We start from the raw sequence: 18,013 nt of genomic DNA, 5'->3' as shown, positions 1-18,013 counted from the left end.
CAGCGCTCTTAACCACTGCACCACCCGGGAGGCCCTGAAATGTTTTTTATTTTTTATTAAAATGTTTCTGAAATTCACTGAGGATTGTCTTCCCCTTCCTCCTCTGAGAAGCCTCCACTGGTATGTGTATGTCGTGTTTGAGTATGTGTGTTCTGTGCGTGTGTCCAGACGTGCACTCTCGAGTCAAGAGATTTAGTGGTGGGTTTAGAGAAAGAACAGCTACCGTGGCCTGAGTGACACACACCACTCACATCCGGAGCCCCCCGGGCAGCTGTGAACACACACGGCCCCTCTGCACCCCTCACTCAAGCTTAATACATTCACTACCACGTGGCACCTGCTTACGCACACTTGTTTCAACGCATACCACACATGACCAAGGCGCCATCACACACACGACCAAGGCGCCATCACACACTACCACACCCGCAGTAGCCTAGACACACAATCACGTGAACACAAACGTCCCACGTTCCAACTTGTGACCCTTCAGCGGGAGAGCTAGACCTATATTGAATGAAAGGAGTTAGATTTCCTCTCACCAACTACAGCTGTCTCACTTCGAGATGACTGGACTGGAGCCTCTTGAGGTGATTCAGCCCGGTTACCTCAGTCAGGGTCAACCCTACACAAACGCACTCCCTACATGATGACACACAACGGTTTATTAGGCAGTATGATCAGCATAATAAGGTTTGATGCCCCTCCATCCCCATTAAGAAAATACTGATGAAAATGCAAGACCATGCCGCCAACAGCACTGGATCAGACACAAACTGACTGGCTTTAATCTGAACAGCCTGTCCTGCTACAGCACACCTAACTCTTATATAACCTCTGTGTGTGTGTAAGATTACTGTATGGTTCCCAGTATTCAGTCCACTTGACTTTCTCCACATTTTGTTACGTTACAGCCTTACTCGAAAATTTATTCAATTAGTTTTTCCTCAGTCAACACACAATATCCCATAATGGCAAAGCAAAAAAAGGTTATACATTTCAGCAAATTAATAAAAAATTAAAAACAGAAAAACATTTACATAAGTATTCAGACTCTTTACTCATTACTTGTTGAAGCACCTATGACACTACAAGCTTGGAACACCTGTATTTGGGGAGTTTCTCCCATTCTTCTCTGCAGAGCCTCTCAAGATCTGTCAGGTATGATGGGGAGCGTCAATGCACTATTTTCAGGTCTCTCCAGAGATGTTCGCTTAGGTTCAAGTCCAAGCTCCGGCTGGGCCTCTCAAGGACATTCAGAGACTTGTCCCGAAGCCACTCTTCAGGTGGTGGAAAAGGTACCCAATTGTCAGAGTAAAAGTAAAGATATCTTAATAGAAAATGACACGTAATTGCTCAAATATGCTTAAGCATCAACAGTAAAAGTACAAATCTTTTTTTACAGATAGACAGGGGCACACTCCAACATTCAGACGTCATTTACCAAACAAAACGTGTATTTAGTGAGTACGCCAGATCAGAGGCAGTAGGGATGTTCACTTGATAAGTGCGTGAATTGGACCATTTTCCTGTCAAATGAACAAGTATTTTTGGGTGTCAGGGAAAACATATGGAGTAAAAAGTACATTATTTTCTTTAGGAATGAAGTAAACGTTGTTGCCACTACCATTCTTCCTCCAGACATGAAGCTTGGAATTCAGGCCAAAGAGTTCAATCTTTGTTTCATTAGACTAGATAAATCTTTGACTAAAGGGTCTTTTAGGTGTCTTTTGGCAAACTTCAAGGAGACTGTCATGTGCTTTTTGCTAAGGAGCGTCTTCCGTCTGGACACTCTACCAGAAAGGCATGATTGGTAGAATGCAGCAGAGATTGTTGTCCTTCTGGAAAGTTTTCCCATCTCCACAGAGGAACTCGGGAGCTCTGTCAGAGTGACCATCGGGTTCTTGGTCACCGATTGCTCAGTTTGGCCAGGCAGCCAGCTCTAGGAAGAGTCTTAGTGGTTCCAAACTTCTTCCATTTAAGAATGATGGAGGCCACTGTTCTTGAGGCCCTTCAATGCTGCATACATTTTTGGTACTCTTCCCTAGATCTGTGTACCGACCGACACAACCCTGTCTCGGAGCTCTATGGACAATTCCATCGACCTCATGGCTTGGTTTTTGCTCTGACATGCACTGTCAACTGTGGGACCGTATATATTGACAGGTGTATGCGCCTTTCCAAATCCTGTCCAATCAATTGACCACAGGTGGACTCCAATCAAGTTGTAGAAACATCTCATGGATGATCAATGGAAACAGGATGCACCCGAGATCAATATTTCAAGTCTCATAGAGAATAAAAAGGTGTTTTTTTATTTGTATTACATTTGCAAAATTGTCTAAAAACCTGTTTTCGCTTTTTTTAATGGGGTATTGTGTGTAGATTGAAGATTTAACATTTTATACATTTTAGAATAAGGCTGTAACGTAACAAAATTTGGAAAAAGTCAAGGGGTCTGAATACTTTCCGAATGCATTGTATAGTATAACAAAAGGTTTACGTTTTTGTTCATTTTGGTGTTTGGCCATTGTTTTCCCAAGCAGTTCGAGCACACAACATTCTCTCGAGGCAAGCCGAAGTCTACGCCCCCTTCGTCAGTGGTTGGTCAACAGAAGGGATCCTTCAATTAAGTGTTTGTCATACAACGACAGACAACTGGTTGTTTTCATGCACATTGCAAGAAATACTGCACCAAACATCTTTATTAGATGTACAATTAGGTGACTAGGACCTCTGCAAAAACGTCAACACTTATTACAGGCTATGGCGTCTCAAGAGGGACAAGTAAATGTATTTTAAGGGAGTATGCGAGCACAGATGTTCACGTCGCATAGCCAAGTTCTGCTAGGAGCAAACCAAATCTATGTATGCGGAAGCCTTTAGTGTTGTCACGCCCTGGTCGAAGTATTTTGTGTTTTTCTTTATGTTTTGGTCAGGCCAGGGTGTGACATGGGTTTTTGTATGTGGTGTGTAGCTTAGTGGGATTGTAGCTTAGTGGGGTGTTCTGGGAGAGTCTATGGCTGTCTGAAGTGGTTCTCAATCAGAGGCAGGTGTTTACCGTTGTCTCTGATTGGGAACCATATTTAGGCAGCCATATTCTTTGGTTGTATTGTGGGTGATTGTCCTGTGTGTCTTGATGTCCTTGTTAGAGGTTTGTAGACACATGTATAGGCTGTTTTCGGTTTTCGTTTCGTTTATTGTTTTGTTGAGTTTGTGTGTTGATTCGTGTTAAGTTGTTTTATTAAACATGGATCGAAATCTACACGCTGCAGTTTGGTCCGACTCTCCTTCACCAGTAGAAAGCCGTTACAAGTGTGTGTGTGTGTGTAATATATATATATATATATATATATATACACATATATATACACACACCTACCTTTTGGCCACGACTCTGGTTTGAGAATGACACAAATATTAATTTCCACAAAGTTTGCTGCTTCAGTGTCTTTAGATATTTTTGTCAGATGTTACTATGGAATACTGAAGTATAATTACAAGCATTTCATAAGTGTCAAAGGCTTTTATTGACAATTACATGAATTTGATGCAAAGAGTCAATATTTGCAGTGTTGGCCCTTCTTTATCAAGACCTCTGCAATCTGCCCTTGCATGCTGTCAATTAACTTATGGGCCACATCCTGACTGATGGCAGCCCATTATTGCAAAATCTCCTTGCTCGCACACGCTTTTTCAGTTCTGTCCATTTTCTATGGGATTGAGGTCAGGGCTTTGTGATGACCACTCCAATACCTTGACTTTGTTGTCCTTAAGCCATTTTGCCACAACTTTGGAAGTATGCTTGGGGTCAATGTCCATTTGGAAGACCCATTTGCGACCAAGCTTTGACTTCCTGACTGATGTCTTGAAATGTAGCTTCAATATATCAACATCATTTTCCTACCTCATAATGCCATCTATTTTGTGAAGTGCACCAGTCCCTCCTGCAGCAAAGCACCCCCACAACATGATGCTGACACCCCCGTGCTTCACGGTTTGGATGTATTCTTCGGCTTGCAAGCCTCCCCCTTTTTCCTCCTAACATAACGATGGTCATTATGGACAAACAGTTCTATTTTTGTTTCATCAGACCAGAGGACCTTTTTCCAAAAAAGTACGATCTTTGTCCCCATGTGCAGTTGCAAACCGTTGTCTGGCTTATTTATGGCGGTTTTGGAGCAGTAGCTTCTTAATTCTGAGCGGCCTTTTAGGTTATGTAGATATAGGACTCGTTTTACTGTGGATATAGATACTTCTGTACCCATTTCCTCCAGCATCTTCACAAGGTTCTTTGCTGTTGTTCTGGAATTGATTATGCATTTCTCGCACCAAAGTACGTTAATCTCTATGATACAGAACGCGTCTCCTCCCTGAGTGGTATGACGACTGCGTGGTTCTATGATGTTTATACTTGCATACTATTGTTTGTACAGATGAACGTGGTACCTTCAGGCGTTTGAAAATGGCTCCCAAGGATGAACCAGACTTGTGGAGATCTACAATTTTTGTTCTGAGGTCTTGGCTGATTTCTTTTGAAACTTCTGACCGACTGAAATTGTGATCCAGTCAATTTTAAGTGAAATAATCTTTCTGTAAGCAATTGTTGGGAAAATGACAAAGTAGAGGTCCTAATCGACTTCCCAAAACTATAGTTTGTTAACAAGAAATTTGTGGAGTGGTTTAAAAAAATAGTTTTAATGACTAATGGAACACACACACACACACACACACACACACGTTCAAAAAATGTGGGGTCACTTTGAAAACACCAGTCTCAACGTCAACAGTGAAGAGGTGACTCCGGGATGCTGGCCTTCCAGGCAGAGTTTTTCTGTCCAGTGTCTGTTGTTTTGCTCATCTTAATCTTTTCTTTTTGTTGGCCAGTCTGAGATATTACTTTTTCTTTTCAACTCTGCCTAGAAGGCCAGCATCCCGGAGTCACCTCTTCACTGTACTATTTAATGAAGTTGCCAGTTGAGAACTTGAGGCGTCTGTTTCTCAAACTAGACACTAATGTACTTGTCCCCTTGCTCAGTTGTGCACCGGGGCCTCCCACTCTTTCTATTCTGATTAGAGCCAGTTTGTGCTGTTTTGTGAAGGGAGTAGCACACAGCGTTGTACGAGGTCTTTAGTTCCTTTCTCACATGGAATAGCCTTCATTTCTCAGAACAAGAATATACCGAGTTTCAAAAGAAAAGGTCTTTGTTTCTGGCCATTCTGAGCCTGTAAATCAAACCCACAAATTATGATGCTCCAGATACTCAACTAGTCCAAAAGAGGCCAGTTTTATTGCTTCTTTAATCAGAACAGCAGTTTTCAGCTGTACTAACATAATTGCAAAAGGGTTTTCTAATGATCAATTAGCCTGGAATAGCTAACACAATGTGCCATTGGAAGACAGGATTGATGATTGCTGATAATGGGAACTTTGTACACCTATGTAGATAAAAAAAATATATAAAAAAATCTGCCGTTTCCAGCTACAATAGTTATTTACAACATTAACAATGTCTACACTGTATTTCTGATCAATTTGATGTTATTTAAATGAGCAAAAAAAAGCTTTTTCAAAAAACAAGAACATTTCTAAGTGACCCCAAACTTTTGAAAGGTAGTGCATGTCTGATCACACATGAGCAAAGTCACGTGTGTGTGTGTGTGTGTGTGTGTGCGCACAACACTGTTAATCGTTTCAGTGAACGGACATGTTTGCAGCACACATGTTGCAATGAGCCCCTGTGCAATGCCATAGTGTGCGAGTGAAAGATGGAGTGGTGCTCATTGGAAAAGAGTTGGCAGACAGTGATATTAGTAGGAGACTTATTATTGGGAGAGACATCGTGAAAGAGAAAAGGCCCCGCCCCAGGTTTTTAATAGGACCCGTTGTGTTTGGTCTACTGCTCTACACACACACCACAACACACACACACACATTGTTGGTGCCCACACCCAGAGCTAATTCAATTCCTTGCTTCCCATTGTCATCCACATACAGTCTGTCTCCAGCAGCCAGCTCCCACGCTCTCACAACACACACGATCACAGGCAGCATGAATCAACACATCAGTGAACAGCTATGACATTGAGTCAAGACAATAGACGATTATGTTTTAGCTACATCGAGCACAGACCAAACAGTCATGATGACATTTGGATATGGCTACTTGTGCTCTAATAAAGCCTTCATTTCAGTTATTTACTGTGTGCTTTGTTAACGCTGCAGTCAGATGACAGTGTGGTGCACAGTATTTCAGTGAAATATTCCAAACCCTAACATCACCCCACATACGGGTTCCTTCAGGACCAGGCCCTAGCATGTTAGTCATCTTTGATTTGGAAACTTTAAGAGGAGATTCCAGAGCCTGGTTGACACGATTAACGTGGTACACAGTGAGGGAGAGCTGTGACACACTGGTCTGGACAGGAGTCGGTTTGTTGGTGCAATGTTCGCACAAACATCGTCCTGAGCTTTGATTATTTCTCTCAAACCGTTTATTTATTTCTCTCTCTTGGGGGGTTGAGATCTCTCATTGTTTGGATTTGAAAATCCAACAGCTGTATTGGAGGGGGGCTGCGTTCAGGGGCTGTGTGTGGCTGTCCATGTGGGTGTTTGAGTAAGAAAGACAAAAGGAGAACCAAAATGTATTATTGAAGCATTGTGCCTACACCATCAAGGAGCCTATCCAGACGCTAAAGTCAGGAAGACTGAGTTGTGTGAGCCAGACTAAAGACCATCTTAGCAGCTAGGCCTTCTTATCATCAGTCATTTGAACATGTAAGGGGCTAACTGTGTGGCTAAAAGTAGAAGTACTGAATCACACCCCTGGCTTGAACCATATGAGGTTTGTCTGGTGTCACAATCACAAACACGATTGGTTTGACTCATTTGTGTAGTCTTGTGCAAATAATAAGATAATTGTGCACTCACACACCCTCAACTGACAGTCATTGGTCCAGACTTCAGACAGACACACACAAGTTCAGACTCACTCCCATCTAACTAATCAAACAGATCCCAAACACAGACAAAAGTACACAACATTAATGGCTCATACTCTTTCACTGAAAAGCACCAATTTCAACTCATTCATGAGCTACGCTCTTTCTCTCAAACACGCAAAGCGGGCCTCTTTGGGCAACTCCTCTCTCCGCCTCACTTTTTTGCTCTTCCTTTGGAGCAAGTATACACAGACCGATACAAATATACACAAACTGAGATATCCAGACAGTCAAACAAATGACAAACACACACATTACTAGGCCCAGCACTCATAACGTATTCATTATGAATGAAGAAATGTATTGTTTCCACAGCTGATGTCCTAGACATGGAAGTCTTCTCTGCTCTCTAATCCTTCCCAGGCCCTCCTATTCTGGTCTGGTGTTCAGACTTCACTCAAACAGCCTCTGCCTCCATCAGCAAGCTGCCTGGGTGACTTCTCTCCACACCACTAAACAAATAATATAGCTTCAGCCTGAGAGACCAGCACTTACCGTACTGCTAATTACTACTGAGACATGGTGGAATAATGGAGAGCTAAAAAATACTCTATAGTATCAATCATGATTTCTCTGAATTAAGAATGATGGATTGGCACGCAAATACTAAGCAATAAATACCCAGGGAGTAGGCTTCACATCAAAAAGACATGACTTCAAGTACTACTTCTTGGGTCTGCCATCTAGGATCTCTCTATATCTATTTTTTGTACAGTTTTCTGGTAACTCATTTTGATGTCCCTCTTGGGAGTTGAGCACGCGACTGGGGGATAGCCTAGGTTTCCTACAGATTAAAAAGCGTAGGTCTCACCATTTGGTTATTGTTGGTAGATATTGTAGGTGGGGGGGGGCAGATGAGATCAAAGGGACAAATCAGAGCCCCAGATCAGGACTGGACCTGGTCGAATAAAGTATTATTCTATGTATAAACTTTGACGCGTCTGAGAAGAGGCAGGATAAAACCGTACCGCCGCTCTCTTTCTTCTCCCGCCATCCGACCATTCCAGAGTGCCAGAAGCCGGCCAGAGCTTTTCCAATGCAGGAGGCCAACACCACCCTATCATGTTTGTCTCCTATTAACCACCCTCCCTTTACTTGGGATTGGTTTGGTCCCCTTCAAACACATATGGATGTCTACAGAAAAACATGCACTCACCTCTGCCTTAGCCTTGTAACCTCTGACACAACACATGTCCCTCCTCTGACACAACACGTGTCAGAGATTAAGGCTGAGGCAGTGTGTGCATGTTTTTCTATGACACATGGGATGATACAGCCATAAAACTTGAACAGGCTTATTTTCTAATTTGTAGTGAGGAGATTGACCGTCCAAGCCCACACCTGAGGCTGAGCGACTGCTCAGTGTCTGGTTTATGTCACTAAGACCTATACCACAGGTATTAGAATGTGTCTAGTGTTGTACTAAGATGCCTGCTGCTTTATGCTTTTTAGTTCCAATCCAGACAAATAATGTTGACGTACAACCGGACGCATTTCTCCCAGGCTGGGTTGAACACTCTTAACCAAAACGGCCACAGGCCTAAAAGCTCAGTACATCACGTACCAAACCAGTGGGAAAGTCCTTGGTCAAACTAAACTCTGTGACTTGTCATCTGTGTATATGTATATTTGAGGAGTTGTCAGGCAGACTGGGGGAAAACCACATGGAGTTTCATAATGATGACAAACTTCCAAGTATTTTGAATATATTGTTCCAAACTGAAAACATGGCGGGAGTTTTGTTGGAAAAATATGACTTTTGAATCACACCTAGAATCAAAAGCCAATAGCTAGGTATGGCCATGTAGGTTAGATCCCAAGCATTCATGTTTTCGGGGAATGTCTGAAGATAACACTGTTCTGGGACAATGTACTGTATGTTCTGTAATAAAATATATTCTGGGATAGGAAGTCCCTAGATCCTGCCCTGTTATGTACCTTGGTAATGTTCTGGAGGTTGTAACAGTGACATATCGTTGATTAAAGTTTGATTTTCTGCGAGTAAAAAAGCTATTAACAGGAATTGGTATAAAGTGGAAGCTCCAAAGTCTGAAGAATTGTAAAGTATAATTCAAGAAATAATTGTTGTGGAAAGATTGACTTATGCCTTAAAAAAGAGGTCCAAAGCAGCCTTTTTGATCTCAATATCAAATCATTTCTGGGTAACAATGAAGTACCTTGCTGTGACTGTTTACAATTAAAATGGTCAAAAAGAAACAAAGATAGATTCTTAACAAAGAGCAATTTCTCAAGCTAGGACTGTCTGCGAGTGGTCTAATTTGGAAGGGGAAACTGAAAATGTGCTTTTATTGGCAGAGGGGTTTAGAACTCTTTCTTATTGGTTTATTTACCAATTTACCGCATGGTGATGTCACCATGGACGGCCACAATTCCATCCCACCAAAACAGGCTGACATTTCTGGTAGTCTTTTCAAACCGCTCTTACACTAAAAGGGCATTATCATCATGTTCACAATTTCACAGTATTATTTCAACCTCAATGTGGAAATATAAATAAAACAAAGGGTAAAAATGAATTGACTGCACTGGGCCTTTAAGACTGACTGGCCTGAAAGAAGTTTACTTTGGTAAAAATGCAATATAATTGCTTTAATATATTGTACTGTACCTACCTTATGGCAAGAGTTTTTCCCCCTGCTTCTCAATTTTGATGCTGTGTGTAATTTGGAAAAAGTAACAAAAATATGTTGAATAAAAAGAGGTCCAGAAACTGCTTCTCCAACATATTTCCCAAAAAGTAAGCAGTGTCAAAAACTCTGAACTGACCATCTCCCCCAAAAAACATGTTATTTTTCCAATGGGCAACGGTCCATTGGATTAGCTGTGTTTGGTCCGTTATTGTACAGTAGAGTTTGTGAGTTGTCTGTTCTATGACAGAGATAACCTCAAGGCCATCCACCTAACAGAACCTCACAGGAAATAGCTATTTTTACAAAGTAAACATTCCACTAAAAGTGTTTCAACATGAAAAGCCTTGCCTGTACACTGCACATGCATGCACAGATTGCACACCCACACCTTGAGAAATAGGCTAGTACTTAATATCAAAAGACGCAGATCACCCTGAAGTCAAGTCTTTTCTCCCTAAAAGGTAATGTCAAGCCTTTTGCCCTATAACCATGATGTACTGTATCTACTCTGAGGCATTTTTAAATACACAATCCTAAAACTGCAGATTTTCTGTTGGCTTCACCTCAGACTGAACTATCAAAATGTGTTTATTTGACATTTTACACGTAAACAAAGTGTTAACGAAGTGACAACATGAGAAAACAAAATAACCACTCACCAGCAGCTGATCGGTCTCCACTCTAATGCAGTCAAGGGCACTGAGACGGGAGTTAGTGTTGTCTCAGGCTGCACCGCTGGACTATGATGCAACCAGGCTTCCTATCCATAGTTTTAGGGAAGGAAAGGAGACAGGCAGGAAGGCGGAGTGCATGACCAAAAAAGGAGGAAGTGAGAAAGAAAAAACTAAACGATTTTGGGAGCTGCTGGAAACTCCTAGAGACAAATTAGGTCTTTCTCTAGGATAACTGCTGATCTGGACACAGGCTGTTCCACTTTCAACTTGGAAATTGATCGTTTGGAAGCCACTTTGGATTTGATATAATGAAAACGGAGAGGGGAGACACTGGCTGGTGCTGCTGAAGACCTTGGCTTGTTGATGTAAGAACCAGATGTGGAATATGCCGACGTCTAAGGAAAACCAGACTTAAAGGCCACTAAACTTTGGATTTGTGTGCGTGTATGTGTGTGCGTATGTGTGCCATCATCCCTAGCAGGCAGCTAACATTGTCAGAGGCACACAACACGTAAACAAACCCGGCAAAACACTGAGAAAAACTATAGAACAGCTGGAGGAAGTTTGTCAACCTATGCTACCTGAGGAGCAAGAGTTTACAAGTCAAGACAGAACTAGCGGGTGTGTTGCACTAGCACTCTCATTGAGGAACAAAATACCCTTATCACCTTCACTCTGGCTATACTCAGCCAGGTATGATATCCCATCTGTCCCTATACATTACACCTAGATGTGAACCAAATGTAAGATCAACCCTAAACTACACAATCCTAGGTAGATGATAACGACACATGCTGGGATCCTTACACTCAGGGCTGTTCAATGTTGGTCCTGGAGAGCCGTAATAATTCTGGTTTTCATCCTCTCCGTCTAATAAGGAACAAGTTCAGATCTGGGACACCAGGTGAATGCAATTTACCAGGTAGAAACAAAAAAAAACAGAAGCTTATCAGCCCTCCAGGACCAGAATTGAACAGCCCTGCTTTCACTGAACCTCCGTACTAATGCAGACAGTGGGAGAAGTTGTGAGAGAGGGAGGATGTTTTCTCAATCACACACCCCCAGTATAAAAAAATGCAATGAGAAAAAGTGTGATGGGAAATGTTTATTCAAGTTTCAATGGGAAAGTGGCAAATAGTTCCAGCTTTTTAAAGGTTGGTGGCAGGCAGACCAGAATTAAAAGTCCCACCCTGGATAGAAGCTCCTCTCTAATCTATACTGAACAAAAATATAAAACATCATATGTGTTGGTTCCACATTTCATGAACTGAAATAAATTATCAGAGAAATTTTCCATATGAAAGAAAAGCTTATTTCTCTCAAATTGTGCACAAATTTGTTGACATCCCTGTTAGCGAAAGGTCTCCTTTGCCAAGATAGCCCATCCAACCTTACAGGTGTGGCATATCAAGAAGCTGAAAATCTTAATCCTTTTAAGAATTAGCCCCTTTTTTCCCCATTTTCACCTAAAATGATATACCCAAATCTAACTGCCTGTAGCTCAGGTCCTGAAGCAAGGATATGCATATTCTTGGTAACATTTTTTATTTAACCTTTAATTAACCAGGAAGGGCCATTGAGATTTAAAAATGTATTTTTCAAGAGCATCCTGGCCAAAATATTTGAAAGGAAACACTTAGGTTTGTGGAAATGTGAATGGAATGTAGTAGAACACACAATACTGTTAAATCTGTTAAAATCTGTTAAAAAATACATAGAACAAACCAACCGGTCTTTTGTATTTGTTTTGTACCATCATCTTTGAAATTCTAGAGAAAGGACATAATGTATTATTCCAGCTCAGGTGGAATTTAGATTTTGGCCACTAGATGGCATCAGTGTATGTCTAAAGTTTTAGACTGATCCAATGAACCATTGCATCTATGTTCAAAATTTTGTTTCAAGACTGTCCAAATGTCTCATTTGTTTATTTATAACTTTTCATGTTCAAAATTGTGCACTCTCAAACAATAGCATGGTATTATTTCACTGTAATAGCTACTGTAAATTGGACAGTGCAGTTAGATTAACAAGATTTTTTTTTTTTTGCCAATATCAGATGTGTCTATGTCCTGGGAAATGTTCTTGTTACTTACAACCTCATGCTAATCGCATTAGCCTATCATTGCAAAGCTGCACCTTGTGCTGGGGCCAATAAAAGGCCACTCTAAAATGTGCAGTTTTGTCACAATGCCACAGTTGTCTCAAATTGAGGGAGCGTGCAATTGGCCTGCTGACTGCAGGAATGTCCACCAGAGCTGTTGCCAAAAATGTAATGTTCATTTCTCTACCATAAACCGCCTCCAACGTCATTTTAGAGAATTTGGCAGTACATCCAACCGGCCTCATAACCGCAGACCACGTGTAACCATGCCAGCCCAGGACCTCCACATCCGGCTTCTTCTGAAACCAGCCACCCAGACAGCTGATAAAATGTAGGAGTAATTCTGTCTGTAACAATGCCCATTAGTGGGAAAAAAACTCATTCTGATTGGCTGGGCCTAGCTTCTGTGGGTGGGCCCCTGCCCAGTCATGTGAAAACCATAGATTAGGGCCTAATGAATTCATTTCAATTGACTGATTTCCTTATATGAACGGTGACTCAGTAAAATCATAGAAATTTAAGCATGTTGCATTTATATTTATGTTCAGTAAAGTTTGTCCATCAGTGAGTGAGTGAGAAAGTGTTTGATAATCTGGATAATCTGACAGAAAAGAGACTAGGAGGGGAATTCCTCATAAAAGTAGAACAAAAACAGGACCATCGTTTTTGGGAATTTCACAAAATGTAATCCATAGGAGGGTGCTTTGGAGGAAGGATTGTTAAAATACAGTTGCGGCCAAATATATTGGCACCCTTTAACTTTTCTTAAATAATTCCCTATTTATTCTAAATTAAATTGTCTCCACACCTTATTGGATTTCAACATTGCAGAACCTGTTTCATTTTTGTAAACTTAAGTTTACAATTTTAATGTAGAAAATAAAGAAAGGGACCTGGAAAAAAAACGATTGGCACCCAAGCGCTAGTACTTAGTTGTATACCCCAACTGCAGACAAATGCTTATTGTAGCCATCAATGAGCTTGCTGCACCTATTTAGTGGCCCACTTTCCTGGAGCAAACTTCTCTAATTCTTCAAAGTTTGAGGGTGCTCTCCAGCAGCTGCTGTTTTCAGATCTCGCCATGTGATTCAGATCTGGACTGTTCGCTGGCCACTCCAGAATAGGCCAATGTTTCCTCTTGAACCACTCCTTTTTTATGTGTGTTTGGGGTTGTTGTCCTGCTGGAAGACCCACAAGTTTCAATTGAGACCCTGTTTTTGGACGCTGGGTTGAACATTGGACTCCAGAGAACTGAAAATCTGCTGATGTCATGATACCTTGAGCATGTTCAATGCCCTTAGTACCAGAGGCAGCAAAGCAACCCCACACAGCATTATCAAACCTCCCCCATGTTTGATTGTAGGGAGGGTGTTCTTTTTTTTGAATGCTTCATTTGGTTGTCCCTACTATGCAGTGGTTTAATGTACTTCAGTAAAAATACTTGAAAGTACTACTTAAATAGGTTTTTTGGCTAGTTTTACACATGCCTAAAGAAAATAAATTTACTTTTTACTCCATACATTTTTCCTGACACCCAAAAGTACTCGTTACATTTTGAATGCTTAGCAGGACAGGAAAATGGTCCAATTCACTGACTTATCAAGAGAACATACCTGGTCATCCGTACTGCCTCTTATCTGACGAACTCACTAAACACACACATTTGTAAATTAGGTCTGGTGTTGCAGTGTGCCTCTGGCTATCCGTAAATAAGAAGGTGCGCTATCTGGTTTGTTTAATTTATAAGGAATTTCAAATGATTTATACTTTTACTTTTGATATTTTAGTATATTTAAAATCAGATATTTTTTAGACTTTTACTCAAGTAGTATTTTACTAGGTGACTCACTTTTTATTAAGATATAATTTTCTATTAACATAACTTTACTTCTACTCAAGTATGGCAATTGGTTACTTTTTCCACTACTGTTACTATGCCAAAATGTAACATTTTCAGTGTCCATATACAGTATTAATATCAGAACATTGTTATTGAAATCAAAATACAACTCATATTACAAAGCAAGAAGTAAAGATACTATGGGGCGGCAGGGTAGCCTAGTAGTTAGATTGTTGGACTAGTAACCGAAAGGTTGAAAGTTCAAATCCCCGAGCTGACAAAGTACAAATCTGTCGTTCTGCCCCTAAACAGGCAGTTAACCCACTGTTCCTAGGCAGTCATTGAAAATAAGAATTTGTTCTTAACTGACTTTCCTAGTTAAATAAAGGTAAAATAAATAAACATTCAGCATGACACCAATTTGTCCTTTGTTGCACATACAGATTAAACAGAGTCTTAAAAGGAGGCCTGGGTAAAGCCAAAATGTCACAAATGTTCAAACTTAAATTATTTCTCAGAAGGGGCGCAACTTTCACTGGGGCCGTTTTATCATTGCGATGTGATACAAAAAGCAGCAACGGTCTGCTACAGAACCATGTGGATGCCTCAGCGGTCAGGTAAACTGTTGGAGAGACTTGTACTTTCTATTGAGCTATTTTTATAGACTAGCTTTTAGGAGTGGAATGTTTTTCAGACAAAGAAATATGGGTGATCGATATTTAGCCCTATTTCTAGGTAGTAAACTATAGTCTAATCATAGGCCTATTTAGGAAGTACATTTCCTTGGAAAGAACTGCCCCATGCTTCATCGCCCATGCTTAGGCTACTCTATTTAATTGAGACCAAACACGCTATACCTGATCTCGCAGGTATAGCTACTGAACTTTAAGGAGCAAGAATGATGACAGCAACTCTTGCAACGTTTTGCATAGACCTATTGGATATAGCCTACCTTTTAGCAGGACGATTTGCAGGCAGAGACAAATAAATGGGTAATCAATGAAAATGAAAAAGGTACAACGCTCGCTCACCTTAGCAGCCTAACAGCCTAACTTATGTGCGCTTTTCCTTTTCAATGATTGCATTTTTTGATTGGAGGGGTAGGCTACTGAAGTTGAAGTACCGAATTCTGACTGTGAATGTGAAAAAGATGTGCTTCTAATACAAAAGGTAGGCTAATGCACACAAAGCAGAAATGAGGATTGTTTACAAATGATCTGTGCTCCTGCTGGCAGCATGAGAAACGGAGACCACGCCACAATGATCTGTGCTCCTGCTGGCAGCATGAGAAACGGAGACCACGTCACAATGATCTGTGCTCCAGCTGGCAGCATGAGAAGCGCAGACCACGTCACAATGATCTGTGCTCCTGCTGGCAACATGAGAAACGGAGACCACGCCACAATGATCTGTGCTCCTGCTGGCAACATGAGAAACGGAGACCACGTCACAATGATCTGTGCTCCTGCTGGCAGCATGAGAAACGGAGACCACGCCACAATGATCTGTGCTCCTGCTGGCAGCATGAGAAACGGAGACCACGCCACAATGATCTGTGCTCCTGCTGGCAGCATGAGAAGCGCAGCCCCACCACAATGATCTGTCTGGACCTGCATGTCCCGGAGGCATCCCACGGGAATGCAGCCCTCTAGCGCAGTCAGTACACAACCCTATGCTCATCATGTCTTAGCATCAGTTGGTGACAGGGGTACCAGCAGGGTCAGACAGCCAGGGAAGACCAGTCTACGGAGCTCAGGTGAATTTTGCTGTATATTAACAATATCATTGAATGATACAAAGTTCCATCTTGAATTGATGGGTAGACCTACAGTACAGCAGCTTAAGCAAAGCTACAGTCTGGTATCTGCGAATAATGGTTATTTTAATTATTGAACCATTGATTATATTCTTGGATAATATAATGTATAAATGTACACAAAGGTAATTATTTGTCATGCCTTATTTTAGGAGGATCAGATGGTGACAGGGGTCTCAGCAGGGTCAGGCAGCCAGGGAAGACCAGTCTTACGGAGGTGAGGTGAATTTTTGCAGATATAACACTACACTCTCTGTGCAGAAAACGTTGGACAAGCCAGGTGCTATTTTAAGGCCGTCTGACAAACCTCCAAAGTTCATTTCCAAAAATGTATCAAGGGTTGATAGAGGCTTTTCCCAATGACACAAAACAAGTAAAACAAAAATGTCAATGATCATATCACCTCCACCTTACCTGTCACCCTAGACCCACTTCAATTTGCATAACGCCCCAATAGGTCCGCAGACGATGCAATCGCCATCACATTGCACACTGCCCTATCCCATCTGGACAAGAGGAATACCTATGTAAGAATGTGGTTCATTGACTACAGCTCAGCATTCAACACCATAGTACCCTCCAAGCTCATCATTAAACTTGAGGACCTGGGTCTCAACCCCGCCCTGTGCAATTGGGTCCTGGACTTTGACGGGCCGCCCCCAGGTGGTGAAGGTAGGAAACAACATCTCCGCTTCACTGATCCTCAACACTGGGGCCCCACAAGGGTGCGCGCTCAGCCCCCTCCTGTTCTCCCTGTTCACCCATGACTGCCTGGCCATGCACGCCGCCAACTCATTCAAATGTGCAGACCACAACAGTAGTAGGCTTGATTACCAACGACGAGAGCCTACAGGGAGGTGGTGAGGGCTCTCGGAATGTGGTGTCAGGAAAACAACCCCTCACTCGTCAACAAAACAAAGAAGATGATTGTGGACTTCAGGAAACAGCAGAGCACCCCCTTATCCACATATACAGGACAGCAGTGGAGAAGGTGGAAAGCTTCAAGTTCCTCGGTGTACACATCATGGACAAACTTAAATGGTCCACTCACACAGACTGTGTGGTGAAGGCGCAATAGCACCTCTTCAACCTGAGGAGGCTGAAGAAAGTTGGCTTCCCCTCACAAACTTTTGGATGCACAATTGAGAGCATCCTGTCGGGCTGTATCACCGCCTGGTACGTCAACTTTACCAGCCACAACTGCAAGGCTCTCCAGAGGGTGGTGCGGTCTGCACAACGCATCACCAGGGGCAAACTACTTGCCCTCTAGGACACCTACAGCACCTGATGTCACAGGAAGGCCAAAAAGATCATCAAGGACAACAACCACCCAAGCCACTGCCTGTTCAACCCACTACCATCCAGAAGGCGAGGTCAGTACAGGTGCATCAACCTGGGACCGGGAGACTGAAGCGTTTTTTAAATCTCAAGGCCATCAGACTGTTAAATAGCCACCCCTAGCACAGAGGCTGTGCCCTATATACAGACTTTAAAATCACTGGCCACTTCAATAAATGGATCACTAGTCACTTTAAACAATGCCACTTCACTAATGTTTACATATCTTGCATTACCCATACATTATACCATCTACTGCATCTTGCCTATATAAGCTCTGTCATTGCTCATCCATAGAGTGATACATTCTTATTTCACCCCTTTACTTACATTTGTGTGTATTAGGTCGTTTTTGTGGAATTGTTAGATTACTTGTTAGATAATGCTGCACTGTCGGAACTAGAAGCACAAGCATTTCTCTACACTCACAATAACATCTGCTAACCATGTGTATGTGACCAATAACATTTGATTTTAATTTGATTTGGAGGTGTAACACACAAAAGGGGTCATATTTGCATATGTTTTGGTTCTTGTGAAGGCTGGCTGAATTCTGGCAAAGAGTTGTTATTTTATCTCAGCATGTCT

The 18,013-nt window shown here is 41.8% G+C and overlaps 1 protein-coding gene across 4 annotated transcripts in view; it reads right to left on the bottom strand.

Moving 5' to 3' along the window:
* The window catches only part of plekhg5b (pleckstrin homology domain containing, family G (with RhoGef domain) member 5b), a 115,019-nt gene that overhangs the window by 41,986 nt on the left and 55,020 nt on the right, over positions 1-18,013 (bottom strand). The window contains exon 1 of one of the 4 annotated variants that reach the window (XM_029665094.2): positions 10,313-10,412. The exons of the other annotated variants lie outside the window; for them this stretch is intronic. The gene's annotated coding sequence lies outside the window, so the exon portion shown is untranslated. Of the gene's footprint in view, positions 1-10,312; positions 10,413-18,013 lie in introns of those variants that run through there. 4 annotated transcript variants of the gene reach the window in all.

The sequence above is a fragment of the Oncorhynchus nerka genome, linkage group LG7 (assembly GCF_034236695.1).
Source record: "Oncorhynchus nerka isolate Pitt River linkage group LG7, Oner_Uvic_2.0, whole genome shotgun sequence".
NCBI lineage: Eukaryota > Metazoa > Chordata > Actinopteri > Salmoniformes > Salmonidae > Oncorhynchus > Oncorhynchus nerka.
Note: the sequence above shows the minus strand (reverse complement) of the source record. Positions and strands in the feature narration are given on the sequence as shown.